This window comes from Chiloscyllium punctatum, chromosome 9, assembly GCF_047496795.1.
Source record: "Chiloscyllium punctatum isolate Juve2018m chromosome 9, sChiPun1.3, whole genome shotgun sequence".
Lineage (NCBI taxonomy): Eukaryota > Metazoa > Chordata > Chondrichthyes > Orectolobiformes > Hemiscylliidae > Chiloscyllium > Chiloscyllium punctatum.
This window is the reverse complement of record NC_092747.1, coordinates 8,304,084-8,320,024: the sequence shown is the minus strand read 5'-3', so window position 1 is coordinate 8,320,024 and position 15,941 is coordinate 8,304,084. Positions and strand designations below refer to the sequence as shown.

The 15,941-nt window shown below is 48.5% G+C and overlaps 1 long non-coding RNA gene and 1 other non-coding gene across 2 annotated transcripts; one reads left to right on the top strand and one right to left on the bottom strand.

Moving 5' to 3' along the window:
- The first annotated feature begins 248 nt into the window (after positions 1-248).
- LOC140480981 (uncharacterized) lies at positions 249-12,941 on the top strand. The gene is made up of 2 exons (XR_011961443.1): positions 249-515; positions 12,056-12,941. It is a non-coding gene; the product is annotated as an uncharacterized lncRNA (long non-coding RNA).
- trnap-agg (transfer RNA proline (anticodon AGG)) lies at positions 390-461 on the bottom strand. The gene has a single exon. It is a non-coding gene; the product is annotated as a tRNA-Pro (tRNA).
- Positions 12,942-15,941: the final 3,000 nt, after the last annotated feature.

The window sequence follows — 15,941 nt, the reverse complement described above, 5'->3', positions numbered from 1 at the left end:
TTTTGCCCGAAACGTCGATTTTTCTGCTCCTCGGATGCTGCCTGAACTGCTGTGCTCTTCCAGCACCACTAATCCAGAATCTGGTTTCCAGCATCTGCAGCCAGTTTTTACCAACAATGTATTGAAGTCCCAGTTCCGGGTCTACACCCAGTCCCTCGGCCCCAGCTCACGCCCCATTTTCCTCTCTTCCCCCACGTACTTTCAGATGTACGATTCTCGCATTGCATCCAATGTCATTACACATCCCAGATTAGCTTTTATTATTTAGGTAAAGTAATATAAAAATGGTATTTTTTTTTAAAAAACAATTTACTCCTTACCAAATAAAACTATAGACTTTCGTCTTGAATAAATCGAAATTAAACATTAATGCTCACAGCCCAAAACAAGGGCTCGTCCGGGATTTGAACCCGGGACCTCTCGCACCCTAAGCGAGAATCATACCCCTAGACCAACGAGCCAGCTGATTCAAATCCTCAGGCCTCGGCTGAAAACAACAAATGAACAGCGAGCGAGTGAGTAAATTGCTGAAGGAGGATATTAAAAGTGGAGTGGGGTGGGGCGGAATGGAAAGAGATATGGGGGGAAAGCAGCAGGGGGGAAGGAGGCTCTCTGGAAGAAATTAATTGAGCGGAAGAGGAGGAAAGCGTGTATCTCCAGAGGAAGTATACTTTAACCCTTCTGCGGAACGGGGAGTAGTCAAACGAAACCAAAAGAAAAATCAAAACTTACTTTACAAATGTAAAACTATCTAATCCCACCGCCCTCAATAGCATGACAGCACAAAATATTTAAGTTGAAATGTCATATTGACTTACAGTTATACCACCCCCAGCCCGCAGAGTATACATTATCCCATCATCCAGTAAGACTACCCCGTGCCAATACATAGACTAGCCAGGCTTAGTGACTGCCCCAGCCCACTCACCGCTCTCACAGATTGACCACCCCAAAATATATAAACCTTCCTGGGATAGAGTCCACTCCAAAATATAAACCTCCCCAGCCTGCAGACCATCACACCCCAGTATGTCGATCAGCCCAGCACCTAGACCACTCCGAAGTATCGACCACCCCAACACATATACATAGACTACACTAGCACCCAGCCCAACCTGCATTCAGACCACCACAACATACAGACCACACCACAGTATATAGATCATCAGGTCTTCGGTCCTCTCAATGTTTAATTAGGTTAAATCTGGTTCCATACTCTCGACTCTAGTCTCCAGCATCTGTAATCCTCACTTTCCCCCAGACTATTGCCTGACAAGCAGACTGACTAAACAGAAACACTGTTGAGAGTGTGGTGCTCCTTGGATGCTGCCTGACTTGCTATGCTTTTCCAGCACCACACTCTGGACTCTGATCTCCAGCATCTCATTTGCGCCTAAACAGAAACAGTGCAGGGTTGAAAGGGGTAATGATGAGGTAGGAACAGTAATGAATGCAGCTATCACAAAGTTGCAGTGGCTGAGTGGTGGTCTTGCATCTGAATGACGGAAGGTCAGTGGGATCATGTCCCATCCAGAATAACTGAGCACCAAGCTGAGTCTGCCACTCCAGTGCAGCTCTGAAGGAGTGCGTCAAAATCAGAGGTCCACCTTTTGGATGAGATGTTAACTAGCACCTGGACTGGCCTCTTGGCGAGATGCAAAAGATCCTATGTTGACTATTTTGAAGAAGGACAGGCATCTTCTCCCTAACGTCCTGACCAACATTACTAAAACAGTTATCTAACTATTAATAACCATTGAATTTTGTGAGGCTTCACCCGTGCGGTAATTTTTAATTTTTATTCTTTGATGGGAGGAAGGCATCACCAGTAAGACCAATATTTATTGCCCATCTTGAATCATTTGAGTGGCTTACCCAGCCAGTTCGGAGGATAGTTAACAGTCAACTACATTGCGGTGGGTCAGGAGTCACATGTAGGCCAGATTGGGTAAGGATGGCAGATTTCCTTCTTTGCAGGACATTAGTGAACCAAATGAATTTTTCTGACAATCAGTGACAGTTATCATAGTCACAATTACTGAGACCAGCTTTATAAAGTGGATTTCTCAATTGAATTTAAAGTCCTGCCTGACAACAGTGGCTACATTTCAAAGGAATTTCATTTGCTGTACAACTCCTTGGGGCATCTTGGCACTGTGACATTGGTTCATAAATCTTTGGTTTAAAAAGGGAGGTGTGTCACAGGCAGCACTTTAACATGGGGATCTCCTGATCAGCAATAATGGAGGCTGAGAATCATTAATGGTGATTGAGGTTCAATGCTGGTGACTCAGGGATCAGTGATCATCGAGTCATACACCACGGAAACAGATCCTTTGGTCCAACCAGTTCATGCTGAACATTATCCCAAACTAAACTAGTCCCACCTGCCTGCTCCTAGCCCATATCACTCCAAACTATTTCTACTCATGTCCTTATCCAAAATATCTTTTAGTTGTTGTAATTGTACCCACATTCACCACTTCCTTATTGGTGACTGAGTGATCAATGTTGACAGCTCAGGTATCGATGTCAGCCAATGCCTCTCTTGTGAGAACATACGAATCAGGAACTGGGGGAGGCTATGACCCCTAAAGCTTACACCATCATTGGATTTAATGATGGCTGATCTGGTTACTCCACTTTCCTGTCTTCCTCCGATAAACTTTCCCCCACTCGCTTATCAAGAATCTATCTACCTCTACCTTAAAAATGCTGAAAGGAGTGTTGCTGAACAAAGAGACCTTGGAGTGCAGGTTCATAGCTCCTTGAAAGTGGAGTCGCAGGTAGATAGGATAGTGAAGAAGGCATTTGGTATGCTTTCCTTTATTGGTCAGAGTATTGAGTACAGGAGTTGGGAGGTCATGTTGCAGCTGTACAGGGCATTGGTTAGGTCACTGTTGGAATATTGCGTGTAATTCTGGTCTCCTTCCTATCGGAAAGATGTTGTGAAACTTGAAAGGTTTCAGAAAAGATTTACAAGGGTGTTGCCAGGGTTGGAGCGTTTGAGTTATAGGGAGAGGTTGAAGAGGCTGGGGCTGTTTTCCCTGGAGCGTCGGAGGCTGAGGGGTGACCTTATAGAGGTTTATAAAATCATGAGGGACATGGTTAGGATAAATAAACAATGTCTCTTCCCTGGGGTGGGGGAGTCTAGAGCTAGAGGGCATAGGTTTAGGGTGAGAGGGGAAAGATAAAAAAGAGACCTAAGGGGCAACTTTTTCACGCATTCCATACGTGTATGGAATGAGCTGCCAGAGAAAGTGGTGGAAGCTGGTACAATTAAAACATTTAAAAGGCATCTGGATGGGTATACGAATAGGAAGGTTTAGAGGAATATGGGTCGGGTGCTGGCAGGTGGATTGACTTGGGATACCTGGTCAGCGTGGACAAGTTGGACTGAAGGGTCTGTTTCTGTGCTGTACATCTCTATGACTCTGCTCCCATTACCTTTTGAGGAAGAGAGTTTTAAACACTCACAATCCTCAGAAAAGATTTTTCTCCTCATCTCTGTCTTAAATGTGCATCTCCTTCTCTTGAAACAGTGACCCCTGGCCCTGGTGGTCTCATAAGAGGAAGCATTCTTCCCACAGCTAATCAGACTCCTCTTACTTTTCTGAACAAGCCTTGCTTGTCCAGCTTTTCCTAATTCCAAGCATTAGTCCAGTAAGTCCCCATTTCCCAACTGCCTCAATCTTTATAATTGATGTGGATGAAAGGACAGGAGTTACGGTCAGAGAGTGAATTGTGAAGAGGATATAAGGAATCTACAATGGGACCTGGATCAATTAAGTGAGTGGGAAAAAAATTGGGCAAATGGAGTATAATGTGAAAAAATGAAACTGGCAATTTGGCAGAAAGAATTTAAAAAGAAGCATATTACTCCTTCACACTGTATGATCAGACTCTATTCCATCTGAAACTCTTTCCACATCTTTGAATTGCTGCTAGAACAATGTTTTATTAATTATCATTCCTTTATTACACTGTAATTTGTTCACCATTGTGCCTATTGTCTCGATATGTCAGGACTTACTGGGCTGTCTTGTGTGTTTTGCATTTCTTGTGCACTTTATGCTGCCCTCTGTATGATTGTGCTGTCCGTTTGGCACCTTGGTCCTGGAGGAACGCTGTCTCATTTTTACTGTCTCAGTTGTATATGGTAGAAGTGTCAAATTAAAGCTGCTCTTAACTTTTGTCTCTTGATTATCTAAATGATGAGAGGTTGCAGGATTCTGAGATATAGAGAGATTTGTGGGTCCCGGTGCATGAGTCACAGAGGTTAGTCTGTGGTACAGCGAGCAATCAGAAAAATTAATAGAATGTTTCATTGTGTGGGGAATTGAATGCAAGAGTTGGACGGTTATGCTTCAGTTATATAGAGCATTGGTGGAGCCAAATCTGGAGCACTGTGTAAAGTACTGGGCATCGTACTTACAGAAGAATGTTAATGCTTTGGAAACAGTTCACAGAAGGTTTACAAGCCTAATACCTGGAATGAGCAGAATGCCTTCAGAGGAAAGGCTGGACAAGCTGGGCCTGTATCCTCTGCAGTTTAGAACAGTCAGAGATGACTTAATTGAAGCATATAAAATTCTGAGGGGACTTGACCGAGTGGATGTTGAAAGGACGTTTCCTTTTGTGGGAGAACGTGGAACTAAGGGTCAGAGTTAAAAATGAGGGGCCACCCATTTAAGACAGAGATGAGGAAAAATATTTTCCCTCAGAGAGTTGTAAATTTTTAGAATTTGTCTCCTCTAAAGGCAATGGATGCAGAATCTTTAAATATTTTGGAGGCAGAGATAGATAGATTCTTGTTGACCAAGGGGATGAAAAATTATTGGGGATATGCAGAAATGCAGAGTTGAGGTTAAAATCAGATCAGCCATGATCTTGTTGAATGATGGAGCAGGCGAGAAGGGATGCATGCGGTTCCTAGTTTGTATGTTCATTTACATCTTCCTAAAATAGGGAATGTCTCTCTCTCTCTCTCTCTTGTTCTCATGACTAATGCTGCAGCCACCCAGAGAGGTAGTGAACTGGGCCTTACATTAACAGGCATCTGAAAGACAGCACCTGCCTCAGAGTGTAAGCCAAGATTACACACAGTTTCAGTGTCTGTGGAGCAGAACTTCAACCCGATGCAGAACTAAGAAATCAAACACTGAGCCAAGAATAACATCGCTATTTAAAATCAATTTTTATTATTGATCGAGAAGTTGATTCTAAACATGTATCCTTAATTCCTGGCAGTCTTTCAGAAATCCCATTGTCAGACTAATCACAATCAAATTGTTCACTAAACCATATTTTTTTTTACAACTGAGCAAAGGCAACTGAGCAAGCACTTCCAAAAGTATACAAAATGGGAATGTCACTTTGTATCACTAGTGGGGATGTGAAGGAACCTATGAAGGGAACGTACACATCCCAAGTGAAGGGTATATATATTAGGATGGTTCATTTGATTTATTTATTTATTATCATGTGTGCCTAAGTACAGTGAAAAGCTTTGATTACAAGCAGTACAGTCAGATCATAGTAAGCAAGGAACATACAGGTCAAAGAGTGTAAACACAGCTTTGTGAAGTAGAACAGAGAGGCACTGATAGGATAAATAGACAGCGTCTTTTTCCTGGGGTGGGGGAGCTCAGAACTAGAGGGCATAGGTTTAGGGTGAGAGGGGAAAGATATAAAAGGGACCTTAGGGGCAACTTTTTCACGCAGAGGGTGGTACGTGAATGGAATGAGTTGTCAGAGGAAGTGGTGGAGGCTTATACAATGACAACATTTAAAAGGTATTTGGATGGGTATTTGAATAGGAAGGGTTTAGAGGGATATGGGTCAAGCGCTGGCACATGGGACTAGATTAGGTTTGGGTATCTGGTCAGCATGGACAAGTTGAACCGTGCTGTACACCTCTATGACTCCATGACTAAATGGTACATTATATAGTTTCTGATGGTGTTTGCATTGTTTTTATGTTTAGATTTCATGCAATTTGAGTTAATAAGATCTGTGGTTCATTTGGGATGGTCATGGGAATAAGGTCAAACATCACAGAGAAATGACAGATTTGGTTCTCCAGTCTGCTGGGAGTGAGCTACCTTCCTGAACTACAGACAAGGTCAGAAGTCACATGACACCAGGTTACAGTGACTTCACCTGACAAGGGAGCAGCGCTCCGAAAGCTTGTGATTTCAAATAAATCTGATGAACTATTACCTGGTGTCGTGTGAATTCTGATCTCCTGAACCAGGAGACAATGGGGGCACAGTGGTAGTCTGGCGTACTGATCTCTACACCACTGAAGCCAGGCACCAACTTGAAGACACCTCCTCCTAGTGCTCCCTTGACCATGACCTCACCTCCCATCACCAAGCTATCATCTCCCAGACCGTACACAACCTCATCACCTCAGGGAATCTCCCACCCACAGCTTCCAACCTCATAGTCCAGGAACCCCACACTGCCCAGTTTCTACCTCCTCCCCAAGATCCACAAGCCTGACCACTCTGGCCGACCCATCGTCTCAGCCTGCTCTGGCTGAACTCATCTCCACCTACCTCGATACTGTCCTATTACCCCCCCCCCCCCCCCCAATATCCCCTCTGGTCCAGGAACTCCCCATCTATGTTCGGTCCAGGGACATCACCCACACCCTCCACCTCCTCTAAGACTTTCATTTCCCTGAGCCCCAACACCTCATCTTCACCATGGACATCCACTCCCTATACATCTCCATCCGTCATGATGAACGCCTCCAAGCTTTTGGACCTTCCTGTCCCGGTGTCCCCACCAGTACCCTTCCACTGACACTCATTCATTTGGCTGAACTGGTCCTCACCTTCAATAGTTTCTCCCTTGAATCCTCCCACTTCCTCCAGTTGAAAGGAGTAGCCATGGGCACCTGCATGGGCCCCAGCTATGCCTGTTAATTTAATGGTTATGTGGAACAGTCCATCTTCCGTAGTTACACTGGCACCACTTCCCACCTTTTCCTCCGCTACATTGATGACTGCATTGGTGCCACCTCGTGCTCCCGCGAGGAGGTTGAACAGTTCATCAACTTCACCAACCTTAAATTCACCTGGACCATCTCAGACACCTCCCTCCCTTTCCTGGACCTCTCCATCTCCATCATTGGGGACCGACTCAACACTGACATTTTCTACAAACCCACTGACTCCCACAGCCAACCTGGACTACACCTCCTCCCACCCTGCCTCCTGTAAAAACACTATCCATTATTCCCAATTCCTCTGTCTCTGCCACATCTGTTCCAACAAAGACCAGTTCCAACAAAGAACATGCCAGATGGCCTCCTTCTTTGAAGACTACAATTTCCTGTCCCATGTTGATGACGTCCTTGAACCCATCTCATTCACTTCCCGCACCTCTGCCCTTGAACCCCATCCTTCCAACTGCAACAAGGACAGAACCCCCTAGTCCTCACATTCCACCCCACCAACCTTTGTATACATCACATCATTTTCCACCACCTACAAACGGACTCCGCCAGCAGAGGTATATTTCCTTCCCCACCCCTATCCACTTTCTGTGAAGACCGTTCCCTCCACAACTACCTGGTCAGGTCCATGTTCCTAACAATCCACCTTCAATGCCGGCACCTTCCCCTGCCATTGCAGGAATTGCAAAACCTACGCCCACATCTCCCCTTACCTCCGTCCAAGGCCCCAAAGGAGCCTTCCACATCCATCAGAGTTTCACCTGCACTTCCACATGTCATTTACTGTATCCATTGCTCCCGATGCGGTCTCCTCTACATTGGGGAGACAGGACGCCTACTCACAGAGCGTTTCAGAGAACAACTCCAGGACACCTGCACCAATCAACCTCACTGTCCCATGGCCGAATGATATAGAAGATGGTATTAGTAATAACATTAGCAAATTTGCTGATGATACTAAGCTGGGTGGCAGGGTGAAATGTGAGGAGGATGTTAGGAGATTACAGGGTGATCTGGACAGGTTAGGTGAGTGATCAGATGCATGGCAGATGCAGTTTAATGTGGATAAATGTATGGTTATCCACTTTGGTGGCAAGAACAGGAAGGCAGATTACTACCTAAATAGAATCAATTTAGGTAAAGGGACAGTACAGAGAGATCTGGGTGTTCTTGTACACCAGTCAATGAAGGTAAGCATGCAGGTACAGCAGGTAGTGAAGAAGGTTAATAGCATGCTGGCCTTCATAACAAGAGGGATTGAGTATAGAAGCAAAGAGGTTCTTCTGCAGCTGTGCAGGGCCCTGCTGAGACCACACCTGGAGTATTGTGTGCAGTTCTGGTCTCCAAATTTGAGGAAAGACATTCTGGCTATTGAAGGAGTGCAGTGTAGATTCACGAGGTCAATTCCTGGAATGGTGGGACTACCTTACGGTGAAAGACTGGAGCGACTGGGCTTGTATACCCTTGAGTTTAGAAGACTAAGAGGGGATCTGATTGAGACATATAAGATTATTAAAGGATTGGACACTCTGGAAGCAGGAAACATGTTTCCGCTGATGGGTGAGTGCCAAACCAGAGGACACAGCTTAAAAATACGGGGTAGACCATTTAGGACAGAGATGAGGAGAAACTTCTTCACCCAGAGAGTGGTGGCTGTGTGGAATGCTCTGCCCCAGTCTCTGGATTCATTTAAGAAAGAGTTGGATAGAGCTCTCAAGGATAGTGAAATCAAGGGTTATGGAGATAATGCAGGAACAGGATACTGATTAAGGATGATCAGCCATGATCATATTGAATGGTGGTGCAGGCTCGAAGGGCAGAATGGCCTACTCCTGCACCTATTGTCTATTGTCTATTGTCAATTCTCCCTCCCACTCCGCCAAGGATATGCAGGCCCTGGGCTTCCTCCATTGCCATTCCGTAACCACCTGGAAGAAGAATGTCTCACCTTCCACCTTGGGACCCTCCAGCCCCATGGCATCGATGTGGATTCCCCCAGTTTCTTCATTTCCCCTTCCCCCACCTTACCCTAGATCCAACCTTCTAACTCAGCACCGCCGTCATGACCTGTTCTACCCGTCCAACTTCCTTCCCATATACCACCATCACCCCCACCACCATCTTCCTATTGCACTCTCAGCCATCTTCCCTCCCCAGCTGCACCCCGCTCCCATTTATCTCTCCACCCTCTCGACTCCCAGCCTCATTCCTGATGAAGAGCTTTTGCCCAAAACCTCGATTCTCCTGCTCCTCGGATGCTGCCCTGACCTGCTGCGCTTTTCCAGCACCACACTCCTGACTTGTGATCTTGTCCACCCCAGTCCATCGCCAGCATCTCTGCATCATGAACTGCTGCAGTCCACATTCTCTGGGTAGACCCACAATCTGTTAGGGAGGGAATTCCAGGATTTTGAACCAGCAGCAGTGAAGGACATAAAACATAGAACATTACAGCGCAGTACAGGCCCTTCGGCCCTTGATGTTGCACTGACCTGTCATACCAATCTAACCTACACTATTCCATGTACGTCCTTATGCTTGTCCAATGATGACTTAAATGTACTTAAAGTTGGTAAGTAAGGAATTGTGATATATTTCCAAGTCAAGATGCTGAGAGGCTTGGAGGGGAACGTGCAGGGGCTGCTACCTACTACCCTTGTCCTTTTAGATGTAGACACTATGGGTTTGGAAAGTGCTGTTGGGTTTCTGCATTGCACCTTGGGAGATGGCACCTCCTTTTCACACTGTGCATCAGTGATGGAGGAAATGAATAGGAGAGGGTAAGGAGCTTGTGTTTCAGTTATTCTGAGCATTGGTGAGATCACATCTGGAGTACTGACGTTAATATTGCTCACCTTATTTGAGGAAGAATGTAAACGTTTTGAAAGCAGTTCAGAGAAACTTCCCAGAGAAATATCTGGAATCGCTAGATTGTTTTATGAGGAATAGTTTAATTTTGTAAATTTTGCCATAGACTCTCTACAGCATGGGCAAAGGCCATGAAGAATAGAATATCCTCTCTTGTCCTTTATTCTGTACCTTGCAGAAGTACAGGCTTACAGTGAAATGTCTTTACAATGACTTCCTCTAATAGCACCATCTTATGTACAAGTATGAATCTGGGAGGATTAAAAGAAAGTAGTGACATTAGTTACAGGGTCTAAAAAGAAGTTAGATATAAGAATGTTATAACATTGTTCAAAGATTGACATTGCAGTCCTGAAAGAGTTTCAGACAGCAGCTGCTCAGCCTACACCAGGCCCCAGCCCAACATCGATCCCACTTGGCTCCGGCCTCCACTCCACTTCTTCCCCACACCAAGGTACCTCGTGCTGCTCCAGGTCTCATTTCCCCAAATCACTGCTCAGGTCTCATTCCCCCTCACTCTACTCCCGGTCTCATTCCCCTAACACTGCTCCAGGTCTCATTCCCCCTCACACTGCTCCAGGTCTCATTCCCCCTCACACTGCTCCAGGTCTCATTCCCCCTCATACTGCTCCAGGTCTCATTCCCCCTCACATTGCTCCAGGTCGCATTCCCCCTCACTCTGCTCCAGGTCTCATTCCCCTCACACTGCTCCAGGTCTTGTTCCCCTCATTCTGCTCCAGGTCTCGTTCCCCTCACACTGCTCCAGGTCTCATTCCCCCTCACATTGCTCCAGGTCGCATTCCCCCTCACTCTGCTCCAGGTCTCATTCCCCTCACACTGCTCCAGGTCTTGTTCCCCTCATTCTGCTCCAGGTCTCGTTCCCCTCACACTGCTCCAGGTCTCATTCCCCTCACTCTGCTCCAGGTCTCATTCCCCCTCACTCTGCTCCAGGTCTCATTTCTATCACACTGCTCCAGGTCTCATTCCCCCTCACTCTGCTCCAGGTCTCATTGCCCTCACACTGTTCCAGGTCTCGTTCCCCTCACACTGCTCCAGGTCTCATTGCCCTCACACTGTTCCAGGTCTCATTCCCCCTCACTCTGCTCCAGGTCTCGTTCCCCTCACTCTGCTCCAGGTCTCGTTTCTCTCACTCTGCTCCAGGTCTCATTCCCCTCACAATGCTCCAGGTCTCATTCCCCCTCACTCTGCTCCAGGTCTCGTTCCCCTCACTCTGCTCCAGGTCTCGTTCCCCTCACTCTGCTCCAGGTCTCGTTTCTCTCACACTGCTCCAGGTCTCATTCCCCTCACACTGCTCCAGGTCTCATTCCCCTCACACTGCTCCAGGTCTCATTCCCCCTCACTCTGCTCCAAATCTCATTCCCCTCACTCTGCTCCAGGTCTCGTTCCCCTCACTCTGCTCCAGGTCTCATTCCCCTCACATTGCTCCAGGTCTCATTCCCCTCACATTGCTCCAGGTCTCATTCCCCCTCACTCTGCTCCAAATCTCATTCCCCTCACTCTGCTCCAGGTCTCGTTCCCCTCACTCTGCTCCAGGTCTCATTCCCCTCACATTGCTCCAGGTCTCATTCCCCTCACATTGCTCCAGGTCTCATTCCCCCTCACTCTGCTCCAAATCTCATTCCCCTCACTCTGCTCCAGGTCTCGTTCCCCTCACTCTGCTCCAGGTCTCATTCCCCCTCACTCTGCTCCAGGTCTCGTTCCCCTCACTCTGCTCCAGGTCTCGTTTGCCTCACACTGCTCTGGGTCTCGTTCCCCTCACTCTGCTCCAGGTCTCATTCCCCTCACACTGCTCCAGGTCTCATTCCCCTCACACTGCTCCAGGTCTCATTCCCCTCACACTGCTCCAGGTCTCATTCCCCTCACCCTGCTCCAGGTCACAAACAACAGGATGCCCTTCGTTGTCCTGTACTTCTCAGGAGCCGCCATGTTCTTTGCGGCCTGCAACACATTATCAATGAGGATGAGCACCTCACCCAGACCTTCCCCACACCTCCACTTCTCACCTTTAAACAACCACCAAACCTCTAACTGGTCATTGTTCGTGGCAAAATACCCGGCTTTCAGCACAGTGCCATACATCCTTGTCATGGTAGACTCTTCAAGACATATCAGAATATCGACACGTGGGGACACCTCCCACCATGTCCTCAGTAGGTACTCATGTGACTCGGCCAACGTTGTCTATCTCATACGTTGCAGGCAAGGATGCCCTGAGGCAAGGTACATTGGCGAGACCGAGCAGAGGCTACGGCACCGGATGAATGGACACCGTATAACAATCACCAGGTTGGGGTTTTCCCTCCCAGTTGGAGAACACTTCTGCGATCTGGGACGTTCAACCTCGGACCTTCAGGTGGCCGTCCTCCAAGGCAGACTTCGGGACCAGCAACAATGCAAAGTGAGCAAGCAGAGGCTGACAGCTAAGTTTGGTACCCCGCGGGATGACGTCAACTGGGATCTTGGGTTCATGTCACACCACAGGTGACCCCATTGCACTATACAGACACACACACACACTCTCACAGACCTATATGCCTTTACACTCACACTCACACACATACACACACTCTCGCACAGACACTCATAACCACACACCCCCTCCCCTCAAACACACATCCCCACATGCAGACATACACATATAAGTTTGTGGGGTGGATTTGTATTTGCAGAACTACGTTTTATTTTGGTCAAAAACTGCATGAATCCATGTGAGATTCTGTAAATCAGTTTTTTCGATTAGAATCAATCTGAACATTGTGGAACAGACAGCCTCACACAGGGAAGCTCACACCCTCAAACATTATCTGGGCCGACATGACACCAATCGTTAAAGTTCACTTGGGAATGTAACTTTTAAAAAGGTTTTGCAAGTTACATATGAAAGAACTGAAACCAACACATTCATTCTAAAAGATGAGAGACTTAACAAATAATCCATGTCTTTTTCAATATATAATTTCAGTTATATCACACTGTAAACTTTTGTTATAAATTCTGGGTCTTATGATGTTATACTCCACAACCACCTGATGAAGGAGCAACGCTCTGAAAGCTCGTGATCCCAAATAAACCTGTTGGACTATAACCTGGTGTTGTGTGATTTTTAACTTTGTGACCCTGCTGCAGGTCTCATTCCCCTTGTCCTGCTCCAAATCTCATTCCCCTCACTCTGCTCCAGGTCTCATTTCTCCTCACTCTGCTCCAGGTCTCATTCCCCTCACTCTGCTCCAGGTTTCATTCCCCTCACACTGCTCCAGGTCTCATTCCACTCACACTGCTCCAGGTCACGTTTCCCCTCAACCTGCTCCAGGTCTCATTCCCCTCACTGCTCCAGGTCTCGTTTCCACACACACTGCTCCAGGTCTCATTCTCCCTCACACTGCTCCAAATCTCATTCCCCTCACTCTGCTCCAGGTCTCGTTCCCCTCACTCTGCTCCAGGTCTCATTCCCCCTCACTCTGCTCCAGGTCTCATTCCCCTCACAATGCTCCAGGTCTCATTCCTCTCACACTGCTCCAGGACTCATTCCTCCTCACTCTGCTCCAGGTCTCATTCCCCACACTCTGCTCCAGGTCTCGTTTCCCTCACACTGCTCCAGGTCTCGTTCCCCTCAGTCTGCTCCAGGTCTCGTTCCCCTCACACTGCTCTGGGTCTCGTTCTCCTCACACTGCTCCAGGTCTCATTCCCCCTCACTCTGCTCCAGGTCTCATTCTCCCTCACACTGCTCCATGTCTCATTCTCCCTCACTCTGCTCCAGGTCTCATTCTCCTCACACTGCACCAGGTCTCATTCCCCTCACACACTGCTCCAGGTCTCATTCCCCTCACACACTGCTCCAGGTCTCATTCCCCTCACTCTGCTCCAGGTCTCATTCTGCTCACACTGCACCAGGTCTCATTCCCCTCACACACTGCTCCAGGTCTCATTCCCCTCACACTGCTCCAGGTCTCATTCCCCTCACAATGCTCCAGGTCTCATTCCTCTCACACTGCTCCAGGACTCATTCCTCCTCACTCTGCTCCAGGTCTCATTCCCCACACTCTGCTCCAGGTCTCGTTTCCCTCACACTGCTCCAGGTCTCGTTCCCCTCAGTCTGCTCCAGGTCTCGTTTCCCTCACACTGCTCTGGGTCTCGTTCTCCTCACACTGCTCCAGGTCTCATTCCCCCTCACTCTGCTCCAGGTCTCATTCCCCTCACAATGCTCCAGGTCTCATTCCCCCTCACTCTGCTCCAGGTCTCATTCTCCCTCACACTGCTCCAAATCTCATTCCCTTCACACTGCTTCAGGTCTCATTCTCCTCACACTGCTCCAGGTCTCGTTCCCGTCCAGCTGCTCCAGGTCTCGTTTCCACTCGCTCTGCTCCAGGTCTCGATTCCTCTCCAGCTGCTCCAGGTCTCATTTCTCCTCACTCTGCTCCAGGTCTCGTTCCCCTCACACTGCTCCAGGTCTCATTTCCCTCACACACTGCTCCAGGTCTCATTCCCCTCACACACTGCTACAGGTCTCCTTCCCCTCACACTGCTCCAGGTCACATTCCCCTCACACACTGCTCCAGGTCTCATTCCCCTCACACTGCTCCAGGTCTCATTCCCCTCACACACTGCTCCAGGTCTCATTCCCCTCACAATGCTCCAGGTCTCATTCCCCTCACACTGCTCCAGGTCTCATTCCCCTCACACTGCTCCAGGACTCATTCCTCCTCACTCTGCTCCAGGTCTCATTCCTCACACTCTGCTCCAGGTCTCGTTTCCCTCACACTGCTCCAGGTCTCATTCCCCACACTCTGCTCCAGGTCTCATTTCCCTCACACTGCTCCAGGTCTCATTCCCCTCAGTCTGCTCCAGGTCTCGTTTCCCTCACACTGCTCTGGGTCTCGTTCTCCTCACACTGCTCCAGGTCTCATTCCCCCTCACTCTGCTCCAGGTCTCATTCCCCTCACAATGCTCCAGGTCTCATTCCCCCTCACTCTGCTCCAGGTCTCACTCCCCTCACACTGTTCCAGGTCTTGTTCCCCTCACACTGCTTCAGGTCTCATTCTCCTCACACTGCTCCAGGTCTCATTCCCGTCCAGCTGCTCCAGGCCTCGTTTCCACTCGCTCTGCTCCAGGTCTCGATTCCTCTCCAGCTGCTCCAGGTCTCATTTCTCCTCACTCTGCTCCAGGTCTCGTTCCCCTCACACTGCTCCAGGTCTCATTCCCCTCACACACTGCTCCAGGTCTCATTTCCCTCACACACTGCTCCAGGTCTCATTCCCCTCACACACTGCTCCAGGTCTCCTTCCCCTCACACTGCTCCAGGTCTCATTCCCCTCACACACTGCTCCAGGTCTCCTTCCCCTCACACTGCTCCAGGTCTCATTCCCCTCACACACTGCTCCAGGTCTCATTCCCCTCACACACTGCTCCAGGTCTCCTTCCCCTCACACTGCTCCAGGTCTCATTCCCCTCACACACTGCTCCAGGTCTCGTTCCCCTCACTCTGCTCCAGGTCTCATTCCCCTCACACTGCTCCAGGTCTCATTCCCCTCACACACTGCTCCAGGTCTCATTCCCCTCACACACTGCTCCAGGTCTCATTCCCCTCACACTGCTCCAGGTCTCTTTTTCCCTTGTCCTGCTCCAGGTCTAGGTTCCCCTTGCCCTGCTCCAGATCTCATTCTCCTCGCCCTGCTCCAGGTCTCATTCCCCTCACACTGCTTCAGATCTCGTTCCTCTCGAGCTGCTCCAGGTCTCATTCCCCTCCAGCTGCTCCAGGTCTCGTTTCTACTTGCTCTGCTCCAGGTCTCGATTTGTCTCCTGCTGCTCCAGGTCTCATTTCCCCTTGCCCTGCTCCAGGTCTCATTTCTCCTCACCCTGCTCCAAGTCTCATTCCCCTCATTTCCCCTTGCGCTGCTCCAGGTCTCAATTCCCTTCATCTTATCCAGGACTCGATCCCCACACGATGCTCCAGGTTTCATTCCTCTTTGGCCCATCATGTCCGACGTTCCAAAGAGCAACCCACCCAGGGCAATGCCCTGCCTTATCCTCGTAAGGGGAGAGGGGTGATTACAGTATGTGGGGGAAGGGGAGAGGGTGATTACAGTGT